At 40.7% G+C, this 26,398-nt stretch overlaps 1 protein-coding gene across 9 annotated transcripts in view; it reads left to right on the top strand.

Moving 5' to 3' along the window:
- The window catches only part of ENOX1 (ecto-NOX disulfide-thiol exchanger 1), a 536,440-nt gene that overhangs the window by 79,746 nt on the left and 430,296 nt on the right, over positions 1-26,398 (top strand). For 8 of the 9 annotated variants that reach the window (XR_016438859.1, XM_090025310.1, XM_090025301.1 and 5 more), the window contains exon 2: positions 25,019-25,087. The exons of the other annotated variant lie outside the window; for it this stretch is intronic. The gene's annotated coding sequence lies outside the window, so the exon portion shown is untranslated. The remainder of the gene's footprint in view (positions 1-25,018; positions 25,088-26,398) is intronic. 9 annotated transcript variants of the gene reach the window in all.

Raw genomic sequence — 26,398 nt, 5'->3', positions numbered from 1 at the left:
CTTTAGAGCTTGATTCATGTGAGCCAGGTTGCTGAGTAGGGAAGCCACCTAAAGCTGTTGGTAGGGAATGCTGTTCACAGGGGTATATTCCTCTCCTACCTAGAGTTTCGAAATTTGATTGAAAACTGAGGGGTGGTACTGACTTACTTTTGGTATTCATTGCTCTGCTGCAGTTTTTGGGGTGTTTTTTTTTTTTTCAGAAATAGGGCAGAGGTCTCTCTTTTCTTTAAAACTCGGGAAAGGGGAAGTGGTGGTAGTACACCCCTTTTATTCTATAGCCTATATACTATAGTGGTTGGAGAATTTGTCCAGGAAGCAGAGGGCCCAGGATCTATTGTGACCTGCTTAATTTGAGGAGGTTCAAAGCACACATTTTCAGTCTTCCACCCAGCCCAAAAGTGCCCTATTTACAGGACTATATATTGTTCTGGGATAAAGCCTTTCAGGCCATCTCATGGAACTCATTGAGCTAAAAAGAAAAGAAATCAAGATTCATTGGTCAGGAAGAGAGAGCAAATATATATAGCCCAGCGGATAGTGTGGGAGACCTGGTTTCTAAACTTTTCTCTAGGGACTCTTTATGTACTTTTACGTGAAGCAGTCAGTGGATAAAATACAGAAACAGCCTTTGAAGCCAGCCATGTTTTCAGTGATGATCAGTGGCTGTTGCTGCATTCAGTGTAGAGCCAGTTCTGTAGTTGTATAGTACGTGCTCTGTGCACACACATGAGACTGGGTGCAGCAGTGGAGACGTGTTTGGGAATGCCTAGCCTCTGAATTCTGACTGATCTTAGACATGATGGACAACAAAGGCTCAGCACAGAAAAGATCAAGATACTTTATGGCATGCATGGGAACAGATATGTGGATGCCAGTTGAAAACTGAGGCACCTGCAAACTGCATGTGTGTATCACATTAGGTGAGGATCATATTTTTTTTTTTTTTTTTTTTTTGGAATTGGAGGCTTACATTCTGCCTCAGTCCTTAGGTGGATGTGGGTTTGAGTCTATATTTCTTAACTTTCCATGAACTTCACCACCTTTGTACAGGTATTGTGAGGGTGAATATTTGTGGTTATGAGGTTAAAGTTTGTGAAGCACTCAATATAGTTTTTAGGGCTATGGAGATATGAAATAGTTTTTGTTTGTATATGCTGTAAGGAAGACATATTTTTAACTAAATCATAACCATATTATAAGTTGTGGTTTCAGTGAACTGCACTAGTCTAAAACTTGCACTGTCATTCTTTCCCAGAGCTGACAGTGTTCCCTTATGTATGTGTGCGTGCATGGTAAAGAAGTTCAGAGACTGTGATAGAAGTCACTGTCCACACGAGATGTTTTTGACGACCTACTAATACATATATTTTTCTGTGTGTAAAACTAATGCTAAATCAAGTTGGAAAGTGCCCTGACAGTTTTTCCCGATGTACTTATCTCTGTGCTACAGCTACTATGAATGGGATCATGACCATCACCAGCAGGCTTGGAATTGCCAATTTAGATCACATGATTTCCTTTTCAAATGTTAGCTTGTTCTGGGAGGGATCCAGAGTGGGTGTGGCATCATGTTCACACCCTCCTTTCACTGTGTCAGCAAAGAGCCTTGCTTTTGTGTGGTTCCAGAGCCCAGAGGGTGAACACCACTGCCACTGGTCTTCTCGCCTTTCTCTTCCTAATGAATTCAGCAAGGAGGGGAAGGACAAACAGCAGTAGTGTTCACCTCTAGGCTTCAGAGCTGTGGGAAAGCAGGGCTCCAGCTAGACCTGCCTTGATCAACTGGTGAGCTCAGAGCTTGATGCTCCTGCAGGAGCCCACACTGACAGTAAGCTCAGTGCTCACTGTGCATGTGTGGCACAACCAAAGTGAGAGCCTTGCCCTGTTTGTGGATCTGTTACTGAGCTTGTCCATGTTGAATACTGCTTCTCTTTCCAGAGAACTTGCCAGTAGTTATACTGAGCAAAATCCATAGAGCAACTTCTTTTTAATGTTTCTTGACATTAACAGCTTCTTTTCTCAATTAGTATAGGAAATAAAGTTGATTATCCATGTCCATGGGGAGACACTGTACATCTGATCACTAGCTGTAATGTAAACTGGAAAGGTCACTATAAATAGTGGTGTAGCTTAATTGTTCCTAGAAGGACTGCAGTGACTCATTGTAGTTTTTTTCCTATGACTAGTAAACACTGCTTAAAAGAATTATTTTATATTTATAAACAGATGCAATTTGCTGATATAGCTGTGATGTTGCAAAGATAATTTCTAAAAATATTGCCATACATATTTTCCTTATTAGAATTTGCCTTTTTCTTTGGTATAATTCTCTTTACTAGAATTTAAAACTCATTACTATCTTGTTTTTCTTTGCTTTTAGTTGATGCTACAAGTTTAAGTAAACCTATGAAAACTGTTTGTAGTGTTCTTGTTTAATATGTTGTTTGTGATGAGGAAATTTCAATAAGTACTCTACAAGTGATGATATTTGAAGTAAACAGACTTTGGATAATAATTGTACAGAATTGACAGTAATAAAGACTTGCTAGTGGTTATAAAACTGATCAAAGAATTCAAAGGAAAAATGTCTCTTTATTTTTATTTTCTGTAGTTAGGCTGGCCTAATTTCTTTAAGGAAAATATCTAATTGTTTGTGCTGTTTGAAAGAACATAATTTGTCTGAATCATACGTGTAATTAGTAGCAAGTTTCTAAATGGGCATCAGAGGTTTCCCATGTGATTTGTACTGTTGTTACTATGCATGCCTATATGTTGTCAACGGATTTCACAAGGGGGAAAAAAACTACCAGTTCTCCATAGACACTACTCCATATTCTTATACTGTTATTACTTTTGCCCTTTGTTAACATCTGCTAAATTTTCAGCCTGCAGACAGCTCCAGTTGGTCATAGGGAAAGTAAGTGGTACTAGGAAATCTGAAAATAAACCTATGTTTGCTTTTGTCAGTGGCTCTGCCTGGAATTTGCTATGCAGAGAAGTTGGACTAGACAGCACTCCCCTAGATTTGTTGTCTGAGACAAACAGAAGTTAAAAGTTGTGGACAGTGAGCTCGTCTACACAAGATGCTAAATGCTGAGTAGACTAATACTACTGCATATTAGTGCAGCAGGCAAAAACTGTGCTAATGTGCAGTAGAATTAGTCTATGCATTAGTATCACAAAAAGTGTGCGCTGGCAGTACTGTGCAAGTATTAACTTAATGAGCCTCAATCAGCTCATTAATGAATGTGTAGATGTGCCCAGTGAGAGAGAATTGGCTAACAAGGAATAGATCTAGGGTTTGGAATAACAAGTGAGCCACAGTAAGTTGTTCTGTGTGCCATTTGTTCTTGGCACCAGATTGGAAGCTTGGTGCACTGGCCTTCCAGCATATCTAAAATAAACCACTGAATGGTTGCAAATGGAGATGGCATAATAAAATGGTAACTATTTGGTTCAAAAGCAATAGATTTCTGGCACCAATAAGTGCATAGATTCCTGCAATGTATTGGTAGGTGTTGTATGTAATTTCATTAGAATCTTATCCAGGGTAGAATCCTGTCTATGTGACTGTCCTTTTAGATTGTTCTAAGTGCAAAATACAGGCCCATCAGCCTGACCTCTGTCCTGGGGAAGTTCCTAGAAAAGATTATCAAAGAGACCATTCTCAACAGACTGGCCAATGGCAAAATCCTGGGGGATAGCTAGCACGAGTTTGTTGTGGGTCGCTCCTGCTTGACCAATCTTATTTCCTTTTATGACCAGGTGACCTATCACCTGGACAAGAGTGATTGATGTCATATATCTTGACTTGAAAAAAGCCTTTGATCTGGTATCCCACGATCACCTCTTAGCAAAACTGGCCAACTGTGGCCTTGGCTTCACCACAATCTGCTGGCTTGGGAATTGGCTCCGTGGTTGGACCAAGAGGGTGGTGTTTGACAGAAGTCAATCATCATGGTGTGCTGAGACCAGTGGGGTCCCTCAAGACTCTGTCCTTGGGCCAACGCTATTCAACATCTTCATTAGTGATGTGGACATTGGCATCAGAAGCAGACTGGCAAGTTTGCCGAGGACACCAAACTTTGGCGTAAAGCATCCACACCTGAGGACAGGCAGGTGATCCAGGCTGACCTTGACAGGCTCAGGAAATGGGCGGACAAGAACCTGATGGTGTTTAACACCGAAAAATGCAAGTTTCTCCACCTTGGGAGGAGAAACCTGCAGCATGCTTATAGGCTCAGCGGTGCTATGCTGGCTAGCACTATGGATGAAAGGGACTTGGGGGGGGGGGGGAAGGGGTCATGACTGGCCACAAGATGAACATGAGCCTTCATCGACCAAAACGCTGGCTTGCATCCGTAGATGCTTCTCAAGCAAATCCCAGGACGTCATTCTCCCCTTGTACTCGGCCTTGGTGAGGCTGCAGCTGGAGTACTGGGTCCAGTTTTGGGCTCCACAATTCAAAAAGGTTGTGGAGAAGCTTGAGAGAGTCCAGAGAAGAGCCACGCGCATGATCAGAGGTCAGGAAAACCGACCTTACGACGACAGGCTGAGAGCCATGGTGGGGCTCTTTAGCCTGGAAAAGCAGAAGCTTAGGGGTAATCTGATGGCCACCTATAAGTTTATCAGGGGTGACCACCAGTATCTGGAAGAACATTTGTTCACCAGAGCACCCCATGGGATGACAGGGTCGAATGGTTATAAACTCCTGCAAGACCATTTCAGGCTGGACATAAGGAAGAACTTCTTTACTGTCCAAGCCCCTATGGTCTGGAACAGCCTGCCATTGGAGGTGGTTCAAGCACCTACATTGAACGCCTTCAAGAGAAATTTGGATGCTCATCTTGCTGGGATCCTATGACCCCAGCTGACTTCCTGCCCCTGGGGTAGGGGGCTGGACTTGATGATCTTCCGAGGTCCCTTCCAGCCCTAAAGTCTATGAAATCTATCAACCTCAGCTCTTCCAGCAGCATCAGTTCATCTCTATTGAAGAGGCCTCCATGAATACTGAGAATTAAGCTAAGGTCATCAAATAGTTTTTCAGCCAAAACTATTTGTCATGTTTGCAGGTAGTATTGGTTTCCTTGAAACTGCATTTTTTATTGAATTCTTTTTTGGCCAGAGAAAAATCATTGCCAAACCCACTTCTTTACTGTCTGTGAGGAAAGAAACAGTGTCTGTAGCTTAGTCGTTCTTGTTGGCATATAGATCAACTGGAGCAGCTTCCAGTTGGCTGTACATACATACTTCTTATGATGCCAAGGATGGATATGGTTCTCTATCTCTGCCTACTTCTGCAGTAGTTACACTAAGGAAGCCTAGAGTTGTGTGAGCTATGCTTTTTTCCCCACAGAATCTCTGGCCAACATGGTTATGATGTCAGAATCCAGATTTTATTCCCTTCTGAAATGTGAGGATGCTCACAGAACCGTTTTCAAATGAGAGAGCTCATTGCATCATTTCTGATGGAATGATGCACCTGCTTCTGTTCACTAATAAAACGTCTCTTTAATGTTCTCTCCAGTTTGCGTTTCTCTCTTGTTCTACTTGAAGCTCTCCTGGTTAATGATCTGAATTTGCCAAGCACACTGACTCATTTCTCTGCTGTTTTTCATTATGTAAGCTATTAACAGGTCACTGCTCAGATGTTGGAAAATCTGTTAAAGGCTAATGGCAAGGTGCACAAGTGCCTCTTTACTGTGCAGTTGCTACCTGTGTGTACCAGTTCTGGCTTGATCGTCAGTCAGTGTGCCCTACAGCAATTTGGGGTTCAACACCTGTTCCATTAGCAGTCACTGTCTAATCAGTCTTTTGTTAGCACACACAGAACCTTATCGCTTCTAGGATATTTGCATTATGTGACATAGGGAGTCTTGGAGGAAACAAGTTAATATACTAGAGGAAAGTGTCAAATAACCAAAGTAATAACCTCTTCCTAGCAGGGAGGGGGGAAGCTGGTGGAGGAGGTAATGGGATAGGAATGTAAACTGTTCAGGGAAATGTCATATCACATGGACCCATATGAGAATATGGTGCTTTGTCACAAAGTAATGGATAAAATATGTTCCCATGAGATTAATTACAGAGATCTTGGGAAATCAGGTTGATGAAGCAGGATTCCCTCCATTGAGAGAGAAAATAGCAGATGAGAGCTTTAAAAGGAAAGAGAGAGGGTTATAGATTACCAGGCCTCATGACTCGGAGAAAGATCTTATTATATAGTTCATAATCAAAAAAGCAGGTGATGGAGTTCTAGTTCAGTGACATCAGCATTTTACCACTATGTTCAAATAATAAACGTTCCACTTTAGGATGCACGTGCCCACATATCTTCAAGTCAACAGTGAGAGGAAAGTGTTGAAAAACTGGCAGTGGAGATAGAGAGGGTTCAGGACAGGCATTTAATTTTTGAACACCAGCAGTTTCCTTGGAAGGGGAGGTGTTTCAGAATCTGGATCCAAATATTCTGGCTCATGCCTAGTCTCTGCTAGAAAATGTTCCAAATACAGTATATATCTGTTTATACCTTCTAGAGCTGAGGGTCACTTGTGAAGGATGAGTTCCTTTTTTTCCCTTTGTTTTAAACAATGTTCAGAAAGATCTTCTCAGTAACCAGGTGAAGGTGTGTGAAAGGGAGCCCAGCATGCAGTAAAAGCAGGCCTACATTGGAAAAAAACACAATTAGCACATGTCGGGGCAAAGTTGTGAAACAGTTTTTTGTTATAGGGTTGTGAGGTGAAAGACCTCTCCAATTTAAATGGGTGTGTTTAGAGTTGCATTAAGCTAAATTCCTGATGTTATAAAAGCAGAGTGCTTTATTTAAAAAAAATTACTAAATGAGATATAAGCTAAAATCTGAGTGACATGAGTAAGAATTTATCTGCCATGGTACTCATCTTTTCTGGCCACTGGCAGTCATTTCATGGATGTACGAATAAATGATGGAGAGCCTATTTTTCTGCTAAGCCTGTATTGAGTGCCTACTGTACCGAGATTTAGGGACACAGTGTTTTTCTTGAGATGCAGCTGAACTTGTTGTTAAATCAGTCTTATTGTGACAGTTGGGTTTGTTCTGTTTACTGTGGTTCTTGCAGTAAGAACAAAATTGTTAGATGGTTGTGTCAATAAATATGATCCCTAGTACAGGCTTGTGTTTTACAGATTTGGTTTTGTTATCTGCTCTGGCTTCCCCATGTCTTGTTGTTGTAACTAAGCAAAGTCCACATTCATGCTGCTGAATAAATATTGTGGTAAGAACCTACCAGTAAAACTATGTGCCATTAGTCTTTTCCATGTTTCTCTTGTTTCAGTGATTCTAAATGTGATGTAGGAGATGCTTGCACCTCCTTTTCATTTGGATTTGAGAAATTAATTTCTCCTTGATATTCATCGGTGACCAGTTGATGCCCGTGATGTGAAGAACTAGGAATTTGGGAGGGCTTTGGAATAATCTTCCATCTCCAGTAGTGTCTGAACTGTAGTTTTAGAATGTCTTATTCCCACCATGAAGCTGCTGCAGTTTTCTTGTAAGACTGACTTTGCAGGGGATCAATGAATTTAGGATGAGAGTTGTTAAGTGATAGACCCCTGTTAGCTTAGGGACAGTGAAAATCAAGGTTGTGTCCTCACTAGGTGTCTGACATACAAGATGAGTAGAGTAAGGGGTGGGAATATTATACCTTATTAGCAATTAACCACCTGTCAGGGACTTTCTCACACTCAAAGAAGTAATGCAGGACTTACTGATTCTGTATGTAGTACTTCATAATATGGTCCTGGGTACTTGCCTACCATATTCCAGGACCTGACATTTGACACATTACTTTGCCCTCATTTGTTCTCATAATACTGTGAAGGTCTGTGGTGTGAGTCAATGGGTAGTTCCCAAAATAGCTGGAAATTGTTCCACCTCATAGAAGATACCTTCTTACTGTTACTGCAGACAACATTATATGGGAAATGAACCAGGTTAATTTTTTTTCTTAGAATATCACTGTGAAGTTTGGCTAGAGAATCTCTTACAATGGTGTGAAAGGCCCTGTTGCCAGGGGGTGTGAGGGCTTCTGAGCTTTAAACCACTGACTAACTTTCTCACAACTTTCAGCTCTGCCACATTTTCTGCAGGACACACCTTACTTTGTTGGTAATCTATAGACACTGTGGCTTTCTTCACAGATGTTAAAGAAGTGGGTTCAGCAATGATTTTTCTTTGACAAAAAAAAAAATTCAATAAAAAATGCAGTTTCAGGGCAACCACTGCTACCTGCAAATGTGACAAATAGTTTTGGCTGAAAAACTATTTGATGACCTTAGCTTAATTCTCAGTATTCATGGAGGCCTCTTCAATAGAGATAAACTGATGCTGCTCAAAGAGCTGAGATTGATAGATTTCATAGACATTAGGGCTGGAAGGTACCTCAGAACATCTTCGAGTCTAGCCCCCACCCCAGGGGCAGGAAGTTAGCAGGGATCATAGGATCCCAGCCAGATAAACATCCAAATGTCTCTTGAAGGTGTTCATTGTAGGTGCTTGAACCACTTATGTGGCAGTCTATTCCAAACCATAGGGGCTTGGACAGTAAAGAAGTTCTTATGTCCAGCCTGAAACAGTCATGGAGGAATTTGTGACCATTTGACCTTGTCATCCCTTGGGGCGCTTTGGCGAACAGATGTTCTCTCAGATCCTGGTAAGCACCCCGATAAACTTATAGGTGGCTACCAGATCACCCCTGAGCCTTCGCTTTTCCAGGGTGAAGAGTCCCATAGCTCTCAGCCTCTCGTCATAAGGTCTGTTTTCCTGACTTCTGATTATGTGTGTGGCTCTCCTCTGGACTGTCATGGAGAGTAGTGCCAAATGTCATGCTGTGTATTTCAGTGACGTTACTGTATCTGCAGAGTAAATAACTACTATTCATAGGTTTGTAGAATAAGAATTTAAATCATTCTGGCATAGAAGATGGTGTTGTGTGTATTCAAATCTACATCTTCGAGAGGGGGAGGTAAAAAAGTTAAAATCAGTGAACTAAAGAGAGGGCAACACAGAACAGTATTTTCTTTAGAAAATAGGTGTCATCTTTCCTAGGTTATCTGTTCTTTCAAGTAGGGCCAGAACATCTGGGTACCTCTCTAGGATGGGCATAATATATTGAAGCTAATTGCTTAGTCATTCATGCTTTTTATTATATAGTAGCAAGATTACAGTTGCAATTTTTAACTTGGCATACACAATAATTTAAGAGGGAAATGGGTCATTAGATATTTAACTTGTATGGCTAGTGTCTTTTCCTACCTTGTAAGTACAGGACTCTAACCCTCCCCTTGGGTTATGTTTGGTTTAAGATTTTGGTGGTTTTTATTGCACATCTAATCCTTTCCTCTTGGGTAGATTGTGAAGATTTGTACCTTTTAAAACCCCACTTTATAAATCGTAAATTCTAAATAATGCTTTCAATATCTAGCCCGCCGTGTATTAGGACGGCTTAAGCTGAAAATCCAAGCCACCTGGGGTCTGGTGGAAAGCTGGGAAGATTTGTTCCCTTAAAGGTTGAATGGCTTACTATGTGGAGAGAGGGCATTCTCTAACTGAGTTAGAATAGGATATGTCTGTATTGCCTGAATAAAATTGGCAGTTGTGGCAAAATTGGCAGGCTCTAGTTACTTAGTGTTTTTATGGATGGTTCTATTTGTTTTATGGATTTTTATGGACATCTTTTTTTTTAAACAGTGTCTCCAAATAAATGGACAGTTGGCATCCCTGACCATTACCTAAACTATAAATTGCAGTCAGAAAATAAACCATGGCGCCTTATGTATCATAGATCACTCTTATGTATCACATTTTCCAAATTTTCAGTAAAATATTGAGTTGCATACATCATTATATATATATAAATGGCGATTTTACAGCATTAACAACATCCTAAACTGCTGGAAAATGGTATCAGAAGCAGTTTTCACGACTTAGTGCAGTAATTACATTTAGAACCTTAAAATATGATAATTTTTAGTCAGTCCCCATACATTCAGAACATAAAAACAATTTCTTTAATTTTAGTCAACTATGTAATTAACTAATTGATAACTAATTAACCTATTACTAATTCATTTTATTTTAATCGGTGTCCACTTATCTTCCGCTAAAAGCCCTACCAGCACTTTCCCAAATCTCCCACCCTCCGGGTTTCTTCTTTCCTAGTTTTGCTTTCTGTTCTCACTGCAAACCTCCTGTGTACCTAGGTCTGCTAACCTCCTGTGTACCTAGGTGGCAGGGGCAGAGAAGCTTTTTGTAACACTCTAAGGACTATTCCTGAAACTGTGAACATCTCACAATTTGGGCTTCTCTAGGTAGTGGGTCACTTCCTATGTTGGAGTCTTTCAGAGAGCTTGTCACTCAAAGCCTTTCTTCTGGTTGTGTCTCCATCCCAGTGGGTCATGGATCACATTGTGAACCCTTGTGGGAATTGAGTGTAGTGCTGTCCTTTGTTGTTTTCATTTTAGTCTTGTTAACAGAAAGTTATCAGAGAGGTAAGTCATTAAAAGTAATTCTGAAGGATAACAAATTTGTATTTGAATTTAACACTTTTGCCTTCTTATCAAAAAAGGGAGGGAGGTGGCAGGAAAACTCATGCCTGCTATGAGTTCATTAGGAGAAAAGGAGGCTGAATTCTAGTCATCTGATACAAAGTTGGCACTGATTAGTGTTTAGCAAGTCAAGCTTAGATTTCATAAATGTTTTTAAAAACAGAAAAGCTACTTTTCTAGTTCCATGACTAATCAAATATGTTGAGGTTCAAAACAGTATGCAGATCCATTCCATTTCTGTAGAGGTATTAAATTCATACATTGCTTTATAGAAAAGTATGTTCTATGCTATTACACCTATGTGAACTCTGGAAATGTAGGCCTGTCCAACTTGGGTTCTCTGGCAAAGGGTGGGACATTTGTTTTGCATTTGAAAAGTCACAATGCTATGGGTACAGTGGAATTACAGTGGACTGATAGAAGACAAGTATTATACTTGAAAGGAAATCCCTCAGAAAATATTTTTATATATGCATTATTGAGAACATCTAATATTCCCTGCTGAGGGAAATCATGATCCTTTGAATTGAATAGTGATTCTTTAAGAGAACTTGTATATTTTGCTGCTATTGCCTAACAGACAGCAGAGGGTACATTAACTCTGTGGCTCTCTGACACTTCTAAACAATTAAACTATAAACCTTTACAAATTCATTTTAAAATATAGTTATAAAAACTAATATAAATAGTTTATGAAACTTTTTTCACAGTCAATGTGTGGCATGCAATTAAGTGGAAATATGTACTTAATGGATGTATTTTCGTTTGGGGATTTTTTTTGGCTTGACAGGAGTTGGCATCTTAGATCAGCTTAAAACCAATTATGAACAGCTGGCACAGCAGAAATCAAGATCAATATGTTTACAACACAAGGTCGTTTTTTTTTCTTGTAATGTTATATTATTAAGGACATAGAGGAAGGAAGAAGCAATAAATGTACGTTTTTAAAACACTGTACAATTGTTATCTGTGCATCTAAAGCAGGGGTGGGCAAAATACTAGGGCGGTGCGAAGCTTTGGTCCCTGATTCAATTTGGTGGAAATGCAGAGCAATTTGGCAGCCAAATCTCTGAATGCAAATCAAATCAGGAGACCCTTTAATTTCTATGAATCTAATCGGAACGCTGTGAATTGATTTCAAGAGATTTGGTAAGATTCGGTGGTTTGGATATAGACACATAGCTTTAAATGTTTATTAAAACATTTTTTTTCTACATACCTCAAGGTACCAGGCGGCTTGTGAATGCTGAGATGGTGGGGCAGATGAAGTGTCCAACAGGAGCACGGGGGGTCCCCAGCATGCTCAGCAGCAGACCCAGAAGCACTTCTGGTCCACTTCTGGATCCACTGGGAAGCATGCAGTAGAGTCCCCCTGAGTTCCCCTGAGTCCCCCCTGGCTCTGGCTGGTGCTTCCTGGGTCTGGGGGGGCACCTGGGGTCCTGCTGTGGCTGATCACTGAGCTGGGGGGAGGGGCACAAGGGGCCTCCCCCGTACACTTGGCAGCAGATCCGGAAGTGGACCGGAAGTACTTGGAAGCATTCACGTGTCATGCCTGGTACCTCAAGGTCTATAGAAAAAACATTTAAAGCTGTGTCTATGGCTGAATTGCTGATTCTCTGAATCAACATCGAATCTTCAGATATGGATTCAACTGAATCGACAGTGATCCGAATCAACGAATTGAATCATTGTCCCTGATTTGGGCTGAATCCGAATCTGAATTGAATACAGCCCATTTTGCACACCCCTACAAAATACTGCCTGCAGGCCAGATCTAGCCTGCCAGCTGACTGGATCTGGCCCATGACTGCCCCTGTGGTGCTCCACGTGGTGCGGAGCCCCAGCAGCTCCCACTAGGGCAGCCCATGCTGTGATCCTGCTGGCTGGGGGCCCTGACCAGTGCATGCAGCTTCTGGCGGGGCTGTTTCTGCTGCTACTCTGCCCCCCTCACCTCTAGCTGGAGCTGCCTGGCTGGAGCTTCCCGCCCACCTGCCAGAGTGGGGTATCAGGGGCAAGAGCAAAAGGAGGAGCCACTGCTGTAGACAAAGGCAGCCAGAGCAGCACCTGGCTGGCTGCAGCCACTCCAGGAATAACCCTCGCAGAAGCTGTGTGTGCTGGCCGGGGCCTGGGGCAGCTGGTTGCTGCTCTGTTCCCCTCGCCTCCAGTGATGGCTCCTCTTCTCACTTCTGCCTTTCCTGTTTCGCTCCAGGTGGGCTGGTGGGGAGCTTCAGCTGGGCTGCTTCCGCTGGGGGTGAGGGTAGCAGAGCAGCACCCAGCCATCTGCAGCCACACTGGGAACAGCCCTGCCAGAAGCTGTGCACAGGACAGAGCCAGTGTTGAGGCTGGGCTGGTGGGCATGGGCAGGAGTGCAGTGCAGGCTGCCCCAGGCGGGACTCAGTCCCATGTGGAGTGCCCCCAGGCAGTGTCCCCCCTGCCTCCTTCACCTCACCCCTAGCTGGCTCCTGGGACCTAGTGCCACACACATCCCCATACACACCCTCCATCCCCCCACAGGGAGAGGGTGTGCAGGAAGCAGATTGTGGCTCAGCCCAGGCTCTGGCCCCGAGCTATCACTGCCCTTCCTCCTGGCCCAATGATCCTGGTCTTGTCCAGCCATCCCATTCCCAAAAACTACTCCCCACCAGCCCAAAGCCCCATAGGGAGTTTTGGTGAGTTGTGGTGTGTGTGTGTGGGGGGGGGGAGGGGGGGCAGGGGTGCTAATCTGGCCCAAATAATTGCCCACTTCTGGTCTGAAGAGATATAGGGGATGCTTTTTCCCTTTTACAAGATGCCCTGGTTGCACTCTTCAATCTTCTCAGCAGAGAAGTGTGCAGTTGCTGCTAAACTTATTTCTCTTGCATGCTGGTTTTATTGGATTATTTCATACAGTGGAATGGTAAGAATTCAAAAATGAAAAAAAGCTGTTGAGTCATCTAGTCCATATCCCAGCTATTGCTGGATTGTTCTCTGAGGATCTTTGTCCAGTTTGGCTTCAAATGTTATTGGACTTTGTCCAGTTTCCTTGGAAGATTATTACATTCCATTATTAGGAAACTTTTCCTGTCAGTGTAAATTTTTCCTGCTCAGTGCAGACACATTAATCCCTGTTATATTTTCTTGAAAATCCCTACTAAAAAAAAATCTAAAGGAACCCTTTCTTTAGTGTATGCATCTTCCTAATGCTTACAGATGATTATCACATTTTCCTTCTGATTGTAGTTTAGTCAAGCTCGTATGTATTTAATATTTTCTCTTAAGTCAGGTCTTCTAGGTTAATTTTAACTTTTAGTATTATTATATTATTGTGTCAAATTTTGAATTCTTCAGTTTTATACTCTGCAATGAAAACTTTGCCTGAGTAAGGATTTAAGGATTTGTAAAATTATTTGGAGGGTTTTTTTAAAACCTTTCCTGTAACTTTATTGAGGTATATATCAATTCCCCATGCAAGAGGTATGATCTTGCAGGGTGTACAAAATGGATGACACTCCTTTGCTCTGTGATATATGGTTCGGTGGGAAACTCTGTTTCCTGTTCTGCCATTATTTGATAGTGTGCTCTTGCCGAAGTTGCTTGAACTTTCAGCTTGTTTAATTTTCCCATCTGTAGAATCCAGTTTTTGGAAAGCATATTGAGATCAACATGTTGATAAGTGTTGAAGATTGACTACCTCAATGTACATTTTCACTGGCTGACTTTATCACATGCATACTGGCTTCTGGCTTCTTTAGTATTCCATCCAGGAAGAGCACAGACCAACTGCAGACACTTCCTCAGCCTGATGAAGGGTATTTGTACCTGAAAGCTTGCAAAAAAGAACTTTTCCAACTATTTGAGTTGCTCTAATAAGGGATATCAGATTTACCCAAAGAACTTTATCTGCAAAGAATCAATAAGGGCTACTATTTTTAATGCTTTCTTTTATACAATGTTCTTCATTATATCATGTGCGTTGGCTGTTTCTGTGACTGTCTTATTAACTCCTTTAAGTACTGGCATAACTGGGTAGTTCTGTGCCCTGGGTTGTGGTGGTACATGGGGCAGAGACCGCTACTAAGCTACAGAAGCTGAGAAACCAGTGGCAGTGACTATTTTTTGCATTCCCTTTCCCTTTTCCTCCCAAGTTGACTCCTAGAGCTAGTGTCTTGGTCTGCCTGCCCTCCACCCCTGTCCCCCCCTTAGTTGTACTACTGTTGCTTGTTGACACTACACCTTTGTAATTATTAGCTTATACATCTCTAACTTATACTTGATTTGTGGGGGTTTTTTAGTCACGATCAGATTTTTCTCATGTTGTTTTTCAGCTGTATGTTTTATATTGACTTCAGTGTAGTTGCACTTAATTTATACTGGTGTAACTGGGAGATGAATTGAGTCTCAAAGCTTTCCTAGGTCCTTTTATATTATTACTAGGTAATTGCCTGTCAAGAAGGATGGATTTCAGGGAATGTTTACATGGCTCTCCCTTACCCCCCACTCACCCTTCGGGACCAGCCATGTAAAGACTCCCTCCACTGCTGCTGTGTCCTCCTCCAGTCTCTGGTGTGGGGACTCTCTCCCCCTGCCCACCTCTGCCTCACAGTGGGACTCCCCTCCCTGCCGGTTGTTGTTGGGGCCAGATGGCAGGGGGGCATTGCCACCATGACTCCCCACCTTTCTTCCCTTTTTCTCCCCTCCCCACTTCCCTCCCTTCCTTCCTTCCTTTCTTCCCTGTCATCCAGCCCCAACAACAGCCTGCTCCATGACCGCCCCCCCCTTACCTCCTCCTGCCCTGCACTTGCTCGGATCCAAGCAGCCTCCCTCCCCACTGCCTCCCCTTCCCTGCTGGCTGTTGTCAGGACCCCCTTCCTGTTCCCCTCTCTCCTTCCTTCTCTTCTACCTGGCCCTGACAAGAGCCACCACTGTGACCCCTCCCCTTTGCCTCCCCCTGCCCTGCTCCCCTCCCTCCCTCCCTGCCCACTGCCTCCCCCTCCCTGCTGGCTGTTCTGGGGGACGTTGGGGATGGGTGGGGGGGTGCTGCCACTGTGACCCCCCCGCCCCCCTTGCCCTCAGGCAGGGAGGCATGGGGAAGCCCTGCTGCTTGGATGGCCGGGGTGTATTCATCGCCACCACAGACTTCCCCAGCAGCAGCTCAAACTTGGGCCTGTGCAGCCAATTGCTGCCTGCCCTCTTGGTGGCACATGTATTGTTAGCCAAAAGCATTATATAGACAGATTAAGCCCTTTATTGTGTTAGAATTCTCTCCTCACTAGCATGTATCATTACTTTTTAGTGTAAGTGCATTTACAGCTGAAACTAATAGCCCTACTTCTTCTAGAACATGAATAAAGAAATTAAGATAAACTCATCCAAATATAACATCCAAATATGTTGAGGGATAGTTTGTTACCTATCTCATGACTCAGTGTGTTCAGCCTCTACCCTCTGTAACTTCTAAACAGCTAAGAAGAAACTAATAGTCAGGAGGTCACAACCTAAGCACAGTAACCAGTCTTTGCTCAGTTGAGGTCTATGTTGTAAATTTGCCTGGAGTCTGAGCTCTGCACTTAATTTATATTAGATGGAACAAAGTACAGCTGTTTTCGTCATTCGCACAGACATGTGGGTCTCAGAGACTACAGGTTCTACCATAGTACACAATGCTTTATCTTGACAGACAAGTTGCCAAGTTGTCTGCTGGGACATATTCCTCTAGGTATCAATCTCCTTATTAGAGATGAGAATGGCCCTACGGTAGATTTTAAGAAATTTGTTTAAGAATGCTCTGCTAGCCTGACATTTCTTTATTTATCACTGTACTGATCTTACTTTTCCAGAAGCCTCTTGACTTTCCCTGGACAAGCTATTTTTTTTTAATGTTTCTGTAACATTTGGGTACCTCTCTTCCCTTTTCATTTGTTGGCAGAGGCGGTCACTTAACCAGACTTCTTGGACTCTCTCGCTTTATCCTCCTGCTGTTCCCCTTCACAGCCCCAGTTTTTTGTCTCCTGCTGTGGAAGGCAGACTAGTTCTGGTGCTTTTTCTCCTTTCTACTCTGTGAAGTCAATTTCTAATTTTGCCAATATTCAGAGGAAATACTTTTCCATGAACCAATGCATCTAACTTGATAGCCACACTGATTCTAGCTTCAGACAGGCATTCAGTACTTTTTCTGCCCTTTTCTTTTTAAGGACTTGAGGATTGATGCAGAATTCATGCATTCCTGAGATGAGAACTGAGATGGCCATTCTGGATTGCTTCTTGGCATGTATAGTAGGCCAAATTTAGTTGCTTATGGATCTATTAAGACAAAATAGAGGCGTATAAAAATCATTTTGGTAGTTTTGTGACTGGTGTGTGAGGTGGAATAGGATCATGGTTTTTGGTGCCTAAGATTTGTCCAAATGTCACACAGGTAGAATGGGGTGTAAGTTGTAGCCATGCTGGTGTAAGGACATAGGCAGACAAGGTTCTTTGGGGTAAATCCAAAATCTGTTATTAGACCAACTCAAATAGTTGGAAAAATTCTTCTTTGCAAGTTTTCAGGTATAATGTCCTTTGTCGGGTTGAGGAAGCGTCTGCAGATAGTCTATGCTCTTCCTGGACAGAATAGAAAAGCAGCCAGAGGCCAGTACATATGCAAGAAAGCCAGTCAGTTAAAATGTAAATTGAGGTGGTGAGGAGGGGAAGGATGCATCTGTACAGATGCATCTGTAGTAAATGGTTGAGAGGGAGGCGAGAGGGAATGAGAATAGCTGGTAAAAAGTGGAGGGTTTACCTGGGGAGTCAGATGTTAGGCAGGTTATTAATGTGTCATAAATCCAATGTCTATATTTAGTACATGATTTTTGTATCCAGTAGGTTGATGAAGTGAATTGAAGTTCATAGGCTTGTCTGTGAAAGGTGTTTTGTAAATTCCCTTTGAGGATTAAAACTGAGAGATTGGCGAGAGAATGGTTTTCTTGTGAGAAATGTTCCCCCATAGCTAACTGGGTATTCTTGTCTTTGATAGATTTCCCATGTGTGGTAATTCTGGTGCACAGTTGTTTGTTTTTTTCCTACATATTTTCCGTCAGGGCATTTGATACACTGGATGAAATGTATAACATTTCTGGAGGGGCAGTTGTGAATTCCAGAAATGCTGATGGTTCTGTTGTTTGGTGCAGTAATTGTGGGGTGGTGGAGATGTCTTGGCAGGTTTTACATTTCTTGTCATTGTATGGTCTTGATCCATTTGCTGTGTTTGGGTCCATAGGAAGTTTACTTCTGGTGATGAGCAGGGATCCTGGTTTTCTCTGATGTAAAAAAAAAATCCCCCATTTTCGGTTTTAAAAAAAGTAACCCCAAATCCACATTGGTTTCATGTAATCACAGAAAAAAATTGGATTTGGCATTAATTTTTTTTAAATTGAAAATTGGGGATTGTTTTAAATCAGAGAAAACCAGGATCCCTGGTGATGAAGTTGGTGAGGTTTGTTGCTTGTTTAAAGGCTAGGATGGGTGATTCTGGGATCTTCCCAGTTTCTGTGGTAGCCAAAGCATTCATTTGGTCCTACCAAGGGTCACTGGGAATCAGTTAATGAATGTGGACCCAAAAATGCCCGGCCAGTGATTGTGTCTTCCATGCACATACGCTTAAGGATGTGAACCCAGACTTTACATGCCAGTGTGTCTTGATAGAGAAAATGACTTAACAGGTTAAAAAGTCTTATTTCATTATCGTGTAGCACACTTCATTGCACACTGTGTGTGAAGTTAACTTTATCAATGATACACACGCTAATATATTTTAGCAAAGCTATTTTGATATACTGAAGCCGAAGTCCTCTATACAATACTTTTCTTAAACGTATTAGACGTTGCATCTTAGGGGAGCTGTAAGAAGATTGACTCCCAGGTATAATCTTTTCCTTTCTCTTCCACGGAAAAGTTAGAATGTTTAATTTGACTTATGGTAATTAGTATAATTTCATATGGGTTCTGGAGATAAGAGAGGAGGTGGGATGTATTTTGTTTCCTTAATTTGCCTTTATTAAGTACGCCAGGCACAAACTTTAGGGCCTTGATGTAGAGTCAAAGGTGGAAAATGCTGACGAACTAAATTTAAAATGAGAAGTTATTTTAAAATACTGGTGATGATGATGATGGAAGTAAAAGTGGAAGTCTCGATTAAAGGAAGTATGATAACGGAATACTTCACATTTGTTTATTCCCTTATTTTAGTTTATGTGCATGGGGCTTTTGGAAATGAACTAGAGCCACGAACATGCCTATCTGAAAGTAAAATTATGATGAACAAAGTAGAGCAGGGTGGCACCTTAAAGACTGATCACGGGCGGATGTTACTTTTATAGTGCTAGTTGTGTCACAGAACTTTGAAACAAAGAAGTGCTGTAATACTCTCCAGGTAGGGTGCATGGTAGGGATTGCAGTTCTGTGCCCTGACTGTCTGTCCATGGGGGTGGCAAGCTGTCAGTGCATGGGCTGCTGCCACTAGACACTCTTGGCGGGGCTGCTGCTTGCTCCCTTGATCCCTTCTCTCCCCTTCAGGGAATTAGAAGACTAAGAATAATCAGGGACTGCCCTCCCTACTCTCCCTCCCTCTGCCCTTGGAGGAGAGGGACAGAGCACTGCACCGTGCTGGGGGACCAAGAGATTCCCTGTAGCATTACAGTACATTGTACAGATGTTATATTTAGCATTACATTTCCTGTTTCTTATTTTTTTGTGGAACGTCTTCCATTTTGTAGCACTATAGGGGATGGGCAGTTCTGTCCAATCAGCTATTTTAATCCTACAAACCTAACGGCTGTCTGTTTCCTAACTGGTTCAGAGTGGCATGAGTTTTTATAGGGAGCAACCTACTTTTTCATGTGCCACCATGCACTACCTTCTTCCTGTTTTCAAACTAATAGGGTTAACTACCTTATTAAAAAGTTACATCTTAAAATACATCGTATTTATTGAAGGAGTTATTGTTTGATTGGTAACTGAGAAAATATTAATGGTGAAAATAATCAAAATGCTAAAATTCTAAAATAATTCTAAATCTGGAATGCTAAAATAATCATTTGAGAATAATGTTGCAAAGAAACAAGCCATGCTAGTTAGTATTTCTTTACTTGATGCTGAAGTTGTTGCCCTCTGATTCAAAAATGCAAAAATTCTGTACTGTAGACCATCCAACTTAGTCATGTTTTCTAATGGATGAGTAAAATGTATCTGTTTGATAGCTGCAGTAATTACTTCAGTAATAATATGAAGTGGGTAAGGGATGATCTAAGACTTGGGGTGAGATCATTTATTAGACAAAATCTGTATCTTGTTTTTATTTTCAGGTTGTGAGACAGTCGGTGACAGTGGAATTCTCTTCTCATATAGATTAATAGATAATTACTCATTGTATTATTTTTAGCTTTTGTTTTTACCATGCTAGGATTAGAAACCTTTTTCTCTAATATGAAAACTTATGTTCTGCATAAATGTGGCTCCCTCCAAGTGAGTGGATTTTTGGAGGTCTAGTGCATGTTGTCTAAAAGAATTGGAATAGATACTTTTTGGCTTGCTCGTCATTGAGAGATCCTCAGCAGACACCAACAGCGTTTTTCTGTGCCATACCCAGGTCTAAAAACAGAAAGACGAGGATGCAGGAAATCTGTATCTCTCTTTCAGTTTTTGCTTGGTTTACTTTGCTGCATTATTCTTTTTATGCTTTCCCCAAAATAAGATACTATTTCTTCCAACAGGAGAAGTCTGGTTGTAAATGACAATCTTTTATCCTAGTAATTTAATTTAAAGCTTAGCTATTGGCCAAACACATTCCATAGGGTTCTGCTATGTGACGCACAACTAACCCTTTCTTTATTATAGAGGGCTAGGTACAGACATTCAAAAAGCCTGAGGTGGAATTGATCCAACTTGCGCAGTTTCCTGTAAGTGGTGTAGTTTAGATCAGTAGCAAACAACACAAATTCATTCTTGTCTGTGGGAGAGGGAGCAAATCTTAGACTGGGTTTTGCCATTTTTAACCAGTGCGCCAAACTTCTGTTCTATTAGCAGGTATAGACTGGTTTTGTGTGCTGAACTTCTGTTCTGTTATGGGTATAGACCAGTTTCTGATAACTTATAACAGTAAAAGTGTAATGTCTTTACCTGGCTGAGAAGTGTCCTGCAGAGGCTAGAGGTTTCAGCATTCAGTAGTAATGCTGCTGCAACTGATGAATGGATGCTGGTATATCTATTTTTATTTCTCTTATATATCACTAATGGTGGTTACAAATTAAGAGGAAGAATCTTGTATAAATGTTCAGTTGCATAGATAGCATAGGTGGTTGTCAAAGGAAATTAATTTTCATGGAAAATTTCAAATAATTTTAAGCTTCTCCACCCACCCAACATTCCATAGTTTTTCTTTCTTTGTCAAACTGGAAAAAAGTTGTTGTTGTTTTTTTTGTTTTTTTTTAAACAAAAAACCCCACTTTTAAGAAAAACCACCAGTTTTGGAAAAACAATCATAGAATCATAAAAGTAGGGTCGGAAGGGAAAAACTGGACTCAAATGAGTCCAGCCAGGTAGGCATCAAGCCTCTTCTCAATGACAAGTTTATGATAGTTTCAATATTTGATTTCTAGTTTTTTATTCCTAAAAATCTGGAAACTATCAACCAAAATTACAGGGTTTAAAAAAAAATAATTTTATTTCAGAAGGTATATGTTGTTGAAATAAATGGTTTGATAAAGAAGGTAGATCAGCTCCAATAGGATGGTGTTAAAAATACAGCAGCTGAAAAGACCTGGGGCTCCTTACACATCTTTTGATGTTTCCTTCAGTTGTGGTCAGTGCTGGAGAATGTGACTAGGATTCTTACTTTTAAATCTGGGAGTTGCTGGGAAATCTCACTTCAGGTTGAAATTGTGAAAAAAAAAAAAAGTGCTTTTCAGCAGGCTTGGAAATAACAATAAATGCCAAGACATCAAAACAACTGAGGAAAATATTCAAGTTATACCAGTATGTAGCAGCATGCCTTCAATTTGTCTGTAGCCAAATGCTTTTTTTATTTAATAATCCTGTCTTCCAGGGTCTAGAGTGGTGGTTCGTTGCATGTAATGTGTTGCTGTCGTGCCATTGGGCATTAAAAAAAGAGATTGAAATTATCTTGAGGAAACCAAATCGTTTTATTTCAAAGACAAATTAGATTGATGTATCTTACCATCCTCTATAGATTTCTTCATAAGCGCATTACTAGTTGAAGAGGTACCAGACATTTTATATATTATAGCAATTTGCATACATTCATTAAGCTGTACTTTGTAAGGCGTACTGACAGGGGCATTTGATGAATTTTTTTTGTGCACTGTATTGTGTCTTTACACAGAGCAGTCTGTTAAATTATGCCTTTGTCCTTTAGTCTGTCAGTTTGTCAGTACTGGAAAATGAAGATGCAAGTAACTTTGGTAGGTTTTTTTGGTATTTAAATGTAGGATAACTTTGGAAGGCATACTTTTTTTCTAAGATGCAGCCCATAGTGTTAAAGAAAGAAGAATAGTATACATAAATATGATTTCTGATTGGTTTCACATCTATATGTGCTTTTCAGAATGTCCACTTCTAAAATGAATGCTACTTGGATGCAGGGTTTTAGAAATGAAATGGTAGTGACAAGAGTGCAGGTCTGTTCCGGTTAAAGAATAGTGTGAGCAGATAGTTTCCTGTGTCACTTTTGCAGGCAAGTATTTAAAAGCAGCACCACAGTGCAGTGTAATAGCTGATTTGCCAGGCAGATACTGTGGCACTTTCTTAAGCCATACCTGTGAACCATATTTCCCCTACTAGATCCTTTCCCTCTACTAGATCCTTCACACAGCATATTGTGTGTGATATCCCAGACCTTTCCTGTGAATTTTGGGTAGTAAGTTACTGCACTGCTGAAATAGCTGAATGATGACTACAACTACATTATTTTAATGAAGCTTTAGGTTAACACCCCTTTTAGACAAATCAGAGTAGTTCATGTATCAGACATTTTTGTTTCAGACTGCCTACCAGCTCAGTCAGTGGCATCTGACATTGTGATGGCATTTGATACTTCATTCCTATTTTGAATGGTGTTAGAAGAAAAGGATCATTCCCCTTGTTCCCCCACTTACTATTTGGGTCCCAGAAATATCAGCAGAAGGAGGTTTTTTGTCAGACCTATGCCAGTTTCCACAAATTTTGAAAGATTTTGCTGCTAACAAATCCTTGTCCACACCGGGGGTTTTCCCAGCAGACCCGTGTTGGATATAGGGAGAGTCTTTTCACATCCTTATCGGTCAGATCTGCTGGCAGAACTTTGTGATGTAGACAAGCCTATGGAATCCAAATGACAACTTGTAGGAAAAGCACTGCCTTTCCAGGCTAGCCAAGTTCAACCTGTGTGTGATGATGTTAATGTGCGATAAACACTGCAGCAGGTAACTGGGACTGGAGGCAGAAGATATTGGCAGAAAAAAGGGTAAGGGATGAGACGGAAACACAAGAGGGGAAAGGGTAGATTAGAGATTTTACATCATCTGAAGAAAAGAACATCACAAGGCTAAGTGATGGACTAGGACGAAAGCAAAGAAAAAGAAACAGATAGTGGTAGGGTTTACACAACAATTCTTTGTATTGTTCCTGACGGTATAACTTACTAAGTAGCTCTATTGCTTTTATAGATGTTTGGCTAATTTTCATTTTAGTTTTAATGGGATTCTCTGTGTGATTCATGTGTTTCTCTTCTTGGAGGCACTGACACTTTTGGGGATCAAACGGTATGCAGACAGAGAGCCCTGTTGTTCATACACCTTTAGTGTGGATTCCAAACTTTTCAAGTCATACATGTGACAGAAACAGTAGGGGCCATAAATGAGCATATGGAGTAAACAGTCTTGGAAACTGTCATATTGATAAAGATTTCCTGGAATATATGAAACATAGAGTCATGTGGGATATTTGGGGTTTTTTGTTTTTAATAAAATAGTAACTTCAAGTTGATGTGCTGTATCTTTGATAAAAAGAATTGGTAAAATCCTCACAAACTCTTGATTTGAAGTTTTTCTTCTGGTTCTGATTCTCAGAAACACCCTGAACTTTATGCCTGTTTGTTTCTGCAGGAATGATAACAAGGGAAATAAATTTAAAATATCAGCTCTGTTAATTATCTTTGGGCTTTAGAGTAAGCAGCACATTAGGAGGAATGGAAGCACTTTATATTTCTCTAACTGCACATTCACACTAAGAAATACCTGTTTTTCATAAAAAGGGCAGTTACGTGACCAAAAGTATGAATGGCTGGTGGGCATAGGTTTCCTGACTACTGGATCGTCTAATCTTTCTGGGGTGCCTTCACTCCATCTACATGAGAGTTCATACTAGTGGCAGCAAAGGTGTAGTTTGCAGGTGAAATCTGGGCAAGAAACTAGTGCAGACTCACTTGTAAGGCTATTATTGTCTAACATCATTTTCTCCATAATTCATAGATGGTGATGGGATAGGTGTCTAAGAAATATTCAAGGTAAATTGGTAAACAAAAACTGATGGGGATATCAGTGAAGTGGTGCTACAGAAACAAGGCTGAAGCATAGCCAGATACTTAAACTGTTGCCAGTTCTTTCTGTGTTTTCTTTTCTCTCTTTCCCTGGTCTGTTGATTTTTTGTTTGTTTGTTTTGTTTTCTTTTTGTGCTACATCTTTCTGAGTTAACTGTCTCCCCCCACCCCCGTGCCTTCTTCACTGCATTAGATTTATCAAATAGATTATTCCATCTATGTATCAGTGTGTCAGAATCACTAGGAGAATTTATAGAGGCTCTAGGGAATACTTGTGGCTAGGTGCTATGCATGTGCCTGCAAAATTGTATGCAGCCAACATTTAGAATCTGTCATAGAATTGCCCTTTTTAGCTTTTCATGAGACTAAAATGACAAAATATAATGATGATCCTCATTTGTACATGGTTCTTTTATTTGTGCCCTTATTCTACTGCAAATACAAGGTTGTTTAAGGCTCAAATATGTGTATATATAGCAGTGTGTGTGGTTTAATAACAGATTTTTCCCCTGGTATGTCACTAACAGTTTTGCATATTAAATGTAGGGTTTTTGCTTTGTTTTGTTTTTGTTCTGTCATTATGGATGGTTGTTACGAAATTAGTAGTCTGAAACATGTTTCCAGAAGCTGTCTTGTGCTATTTTTGAGTTTTGTGTCCAAGTTTACTTTAAAGATGTATATAGTTTTTCTGATATTCAGCAAATTATTAAATAGTGCATCATTCTTATCATGCATAAAATATATTGCACTTGGCATGATGGTAAATGACTGGTATATTTGAAACTTATTTCCAAATGGTAATTTTGTACATTGAATTTACTTTTTCTTTTATGTGCTTAAACCACTTACTTTTAGCAAGATATTTTTAATATATTTGATTTACCTTTTCAGCTGTTGGACATTGAACTTGAAGCTTGATTGTATGCTCCAACAAACTTGGAGAAGATCTACAATACAAAGGTACCATATAGGATAAATCTATACGTTGTGTTAAATGATTTGGAGAGGGATATATGCTTTAATGTCAGTTTAATGTTGCATTTCTTAAATCTCCTGATAAATCTGTTGTCATGAACAAGGTAAAAAGTTAGTTCTTGCTGGGATTGAATGTTCAGTAATGTATGTGTCATTTGTATGGCAAAACTTAGAAATGCATAATAAAAATTTGTTGTTTAGAGAGAGATGCATACTAAATGTGCAAGTTTTTTTTTCAAATCAAGTGCAAATGTGTTTGTGCATGTCGTGTTATGGAATTTGGGAAGGCAAAAAAGGATGGAGAATCAGTAAGGCTGATACGGCTCTCCATTTGAGTCCTGCTTCTCCAAACACTTTGTCATATATACGTAACTTTGCTGCTGTGCTTATTCTCACTGACTTCAGTTGTGACTACTCATAGCGGTAAAGTTAAGTATGTAAAAAAATATTTTGCAGGATCAGGCCCCCAGTAGACAAAATCTAGCTGTCTTTTAAAGTTTATGTTAAAATTGGATGCTGTTGAGGCTGGGATGTCACCTGAGACATTATGTGGATGTACAGGTGTTAAAGAATAAGGTTACATGTATAGGTAAATAGTTATCAGCTCATTGGGAGTCACTCAAATTAGGTCTTAACAGCTGTGGCACTTGAAACTGCTGCTGAACTACTGTTGATGGAGAGAAAGAAATTAAGAGATTCTCAAAAGGATTTATTGATCTAGGCAATCTTTCCATTTTAGATCTAAAGAGAAGCAGGTTTTTTGAATGGATGGATTTGGCAAACAAACTTTTATTTGATCTGTACAGGGAGCTTAAAGGAGATTTTGAATGGCAAAGAATGAATTGTTCTTATGAAATAAAAATGAGGACCAGCTCTTGATGTAGTGGTACCCCTGATAAAGGACAGAATTTGACATTAACCTGGCTGTTCCCTAATGAAAATACAATATATTTATATAGCTGTATTTTTATCTGGAGACCCCAGAGTGTTATTTCCTTATGGGTGAGGATGCTGAGAGAGAGAGAGGACATCTACATCGTTAGTGATAGACCCTCTCCTGCACCACCACAGTTCTAGCAGAGCAGGGCCTCATAGAGCAAACAGTAGCAACTCGTGCAAAGGACTTGGGGGGACAAGTTTTTCTGATCTTGTCTCCCTCACATATCAGGGATTTCCTTCTTTATTTCTCTCCTTTAGCTTTATTCTGCTCTTCCTTTAGTGCTTTTGTTCTCTAATTTGTTCATTCTTCTTTCTTTCTTTTTTTGCCTTTCATTTTTGCCTTTTTTACATCTTTGG

Source organism: Crocodylus siamensis, chromosome 1, assembly GCF_052110815.1.
Source record: "Crocodylus siamensis isolate JL-2025a chromosome 1, ASM5211081v1, whole genome shotgun sequence".
Lineage (NCBI taxonomy): Eukaryota > Metazoa > Chordata > Crocodylia > Crocodylidae > Crocodylus > Crocodylus siamensis.
This window is presented reverse-complemented; position numbering and strand designations above follow the sequence as displayed.